The sequence below is a fragment of the Eurypyga helias genome, unplaced genomic scaffold, assembly GCF_000690775.1.
Source record: "Eurypyga helias isolate BGI_N326 unplaced genomic scaffold, ASM69077v1 scaffold4256, whole genome shotgun sequence".
NCBI lineage: Eukaryota > Metazoa > Chordata > Aves > Eurypygiformes > Eurypygidae > Eurypyga > Eurypyga helias.
This window is the reverse complement of record NW_010257074.1, coordinates 42,317-47,164: the sequence shown is the minus strand read 5'-3', so window position 1 is coordinate 47,164 and position 4,848 is coordinate 42,317.

Sequence of the window (4,848 nt, the reverse complement as noted above, 5' to 3'; positions counted from 1 at the left end):
CTGCTGATTTTCCAGTGGATAGATTATGAGTGGTTCACATTGTTTTTTCTAAATATTTTCTGTAATTCCCTAGACCAGCTGTTAGTTTTAACGTACATCACAATTCCATTAAGCATGACATATAACTGTTACAAACCACAGTGCACCCATCAAGCTGATGTTTACCTGAAGGCCTTTGAATAGATTTTGTCAAGATCAAAAGTAATTACTTTGTAAAGTTCATTTCCCACCCTTCATCTCTTTTCTGCTGAATAAATATTGCAGGAGGATGAAATATGGACAGGTCGTTTACATGCATCACTTTTAAATATTAGTGATAGGTTTAGGCAGCTCATTGTTGTGTAAAACTCATTTGGATACATTATTCCAGGTTGAATAACAGAGTATTTCAGATAAAGAACTAAACGAAGTCTCTCTTTGTCATCTTGTATTGCATAAAGCAAAGGGAAAGGACTGTCTATTAATTTTATGTCTAATATCTCTTCCCTCTAAATGGCTATACCTTGTAAACACTTTTGTTAACAAATATTATTAAAGTGTGTATCTGATTCAAACGCCTATTATGCCTTATTAAATATACTAAATTATCTACAAGGATACATAATAATACATCATTCAAGTAAGAGATATTTTTAAATTACATCCACTTTCCATTTAAAGACAACTTCTGGATGTAACTTTCCTCCAATTATTTTTGGTGATTTCATTCTTGAAGGCACACAAGGACATCAATGAGCCATCTCCAGTGAAGTTTTCTTCTACGGAAGAAAGAAGTTTACCATACTACGGAAAAGCAGAAAGAAAGAATTGGAAAAGTTTAATGCCAGCCATTTTTGTCCATCTTTTCGCAGTTTAAGATCATTTCTGGAAAAGAATGTCAAGAGGAGTTTGTACTTCCAATCATAAAACTATCAGAAATTATGTAGTGGAAGAACTTTCTCACAGAGCACTGGAAGGTGCTTTGCCTTTATTGGGCTGCTGTTTTCTTTCCTCTAACTACTGTTATTCTAATAAGCTTGAAGGCACTTTACTCTTTTCCATGGAGTAGTATTTATATGTATTTGTAAAGAAAGCCAAACAGTGGCAGCACTGACAAGATGGGCTTCTAGGAATTGCCATATATGTCATGACATTGCAGTGAAATCATATAAAGGGACTGGATAACTCCCAATGCAGTTTCCATCTTTTAAATGCTTTCATAATTCCCACAACTGTATATTCAGGGTTTATGTTCTAAATCATTTACTAACACTAAATCACCACTTTCTAGTAGAGCTAAGGAAACCTTAGTCTTTGTGTGGTTCTCTCAGCATACACAGCTTCAGCTAATGTAGAGGTCTGTATTAGGTGGGAAAATTGTTATGCTCCACGTATCACATAATGCATTTCAAATAGGCAAGTTTAAGGTCTACATATGAAACAATGTGTATTTTGTGATTGCTCTGCTGGAAAGCAGGGCAATTGATAGGATACTGAAAAAAATATGACATGTAGTGACTTGAGACGGTCATTCAAGTCCGTTCTGTTGATGGAAAGAAAGATAACCTGTATCATGGCCATTTCAACTGCTAGAGCCAAAGCAGTAATGCACACACGGTGACTTTTATTTTTTCTTTTCATGCAGACTTCCAGCATGATGTTGAAATTTTGTTTTCACTTTAATTGAGATCTAGATCAACATACCACAGCAAAACTGAACTTAAAGTGTTTGTAGTGGGTTGTCTTTTTTTCTTCACTCCCAAGTTTGATATTGGTGTCTAAAGTAAAAATTAAAATGTCACTGCATGAGGACAAGAATATTTCATGTGTGAACTTGCTTCATAAACAGTTTCAGAGAGATTTTCAAAAACCCCAAATCATGGAGGATTTGGCACATGTTCTGTTTTATAACAAAAGGTTCATCCATAACATTTGTTAATCTAGGTTGGTGTGACAAATTCAAAGTGTTTAAAAGTCTCGCAGGACAGTTCTTTAAAGTGTGTTTTGCTCTCTTTTTCATTAAAGAACTAGGCTCATGTTTGAAGATGAATCCTCAGCTGGAAAGTTGCATTTAGTTTTAAATGGAGAATGGACAGATTTTCTTCAATTGGGTTTTGGCTGCAATCCATCCTTGTCTATCAACCTTCTCAGAACTCCAGTTTCCTCCTCCCTTATCCTTTCCTTTTTGAAGACAAGGGTTTAAAATTACATAAATAATGTGTGACATTCAGGAAAAGGTAGCCTAATGTAAATTTTTCAGCAAAGAGAGGAATTTTTAAATTTGAGAGTGAAGAGTGCTGAGGAATGGTCTGTTACAGCAGTCTGTGCTTTCAGTGTCTAAATATCCTTAGGGAAATTAGGAGTCTTGCCATGTTTGATATCCATATCCAGAAATACAATTTTGCCTGCACAAGCATTAATTAGCAATTTTGGGAACACTTTCAAGAAGGCCAGGGATCAACCACAACACTGAACTTCACCATTTGCATTAAGTGTTCTGTCTGGGGAAAGAAAACACTATAGACATACCTTTTACTGAGTTTGGCAGTATCCAAAAAACTTAGTCTTCAATGGACCTCCAACTTCAAGTAAGTTGGATCTGGTGTATTGTGGTAAGACTTTCCAAGAAATTACATTCTGAGTAACAGCAAACTTCCAAATGCATAGAAATTCAGATCGAGCTCTAAACTGCCTTAGTCTGCCATTCCTTGCAACTGAAGGTGTGGACACATCAGTTATTAAATTGCCAGGAGAATCAGTCATTCTTCAGCAAATTCTTTGTCCTTCATTGTACTTCTCTCTCATATGCAGTAAGCACTTCTACCGAGATTGGGAGTAACACAAAGCTAAAACTGCTAACCCCATAGATTTCTGTCCTTTACCATTAAACAATTCTGAAACTTCTTGGATTTTGCAGTTTTAGCTGAACATCATTTAGTGAGTTCCTTGTCTCTGTTGCCTCACTGACTGTATATTCATCTATTACCTGTTTTGTTTTCTGCTGACATTTTCATCTGTCCAGCCTGAAGTAAAATGGTTTATCTTTAGTCATTACATGAATTCTTATGGCAATAACATTCAGACGAGTCTTTTACTGGGAAATAAACTCTAGGCTAAAATGTTACAGAACTTATTAGACAATATAAACTTAATTGCAGATAAGTTGATGCACTCATAAAAGGTGATGCAATGTTTCTATTAACTCCAACATATGGTAACTATTCATGAGAGGAAAGCAAATAGAGATATCACTAAATGTTACTTTAAAACTATCAAATTAAGAAGCTTTTTTTTTTTTTAATGGAATCTTCTAATGTATTACTTAGCATTAGAAGTATTCAAAGGACATTGCGTATAAAAAAACGTGGTAGGAATTTAATTATTCCTGCAGAGGCACTGTGTTATTTAGAATATTTTCCCATGATCTGGGATAAAATGGGAAAAGAGCTCAGTTTCCCTGTAGAGCTGCAAGGCTTACTTAACACAATGATCTTTCAACCTCAGTAATAAACAAGAGTGCAAACAAATAGATGTACTTGTGTTGGTATTTCATCTCTTAGTCAATATTCAGCAATGTTATACTGATGATTCTCAAAAACTGAATACCCTATTTAGAATAAAATGGCCTTTGCTCACTGGAGTGCTAAATTGGACTGGGACCCACGGCTTTTGGCTTCTGCTCTCACTTTTGCCACGGAGCTCTCAGTAATTGTGTCAACCATATAAGCTCCCTGGGTTTCAGTAAGTCTTGAACACATTTCCCTTCTTTCACTGAAGTTCATGTGAGGTTTAATTAATTAATTAATTCTACATTGAATTGTACTTGTAGGTAGAAGGTATTGCAGATAGCATCATTTAATTATTTGTCATTACTGTCCCTATCTTTTGAAATTTTAGTGATAAGCTCTAACAATTAAATGAGCTATATTAATTACAGTGCAAACTTTATTTCTTCTATTCTCATGCTGACGAGTTCTGTACCGTCCCACTTTGCCTTGATGTACAGTTTAAATGTGCCATGGTGACAGGTTAACTTTAAAGCTGTTCTCAGTTAATCACATGCTGCTAGAGACCATTGCACACAGACAAGTCCTATGCTAGCAATTCTAACAAAGCACAGACAATTATGTTTTGTATTCGCCTCAGCTAAGATATCGACTGAATAAAGAGTGAGAAGTAAAGCCAGCTCCAAATGCTGCAATCAGTATATGGTTAAGCAATTTCAGGTTTTTTCTTTCATTGCCAAAAATCAAGATGGTTTCTGAAGACATTTAAAGTCTATAAAGACTTGGCTAAATTACAGTTGTTCTACAGCAAGTGTAATATGCAAGAGAGGACTGGAAAGAATCCAGGGAGCTTGTTTTCACACCAGAGACCTTTATAGGATATGAAATCATACTGGAAGGGCAGTGTGCCCTGGAGGATCAAACACCATGGTGTGAGTTCATATCTGACTCTGATTAGTTTGACGCTGCATAATATTTACATAGCCACTTCTTTAGGAGTTCCGATTAAAGCTCTCAAATTATATCATAGTATTCAGCAGAGCTGAATATCCCCAGTCTGAACAGATTGTGACCATGACACGCTTACAGTTTTCTCATTGCTTACCCAAGTAGCCAAAGGATGCCTTTAAAAGGTTTAATAGAGTACACCAGTAATGTCACCATGGAAACATAATCTTTTAGAGACTGCTACTTTAACAGAGCACCATCTTCCCTCACCCAGTCAGAATTTACAAGTCTGCTGGAAATTCCCTACTGTGTCAGTGAAAAGTATAGGCTTCAGGACTGTCGTAACTCTACACCACAGGACAAGCTCCAGAAATGGGACATCAGTAAAAAACAGTACTGAGGAGTGTAATTACTA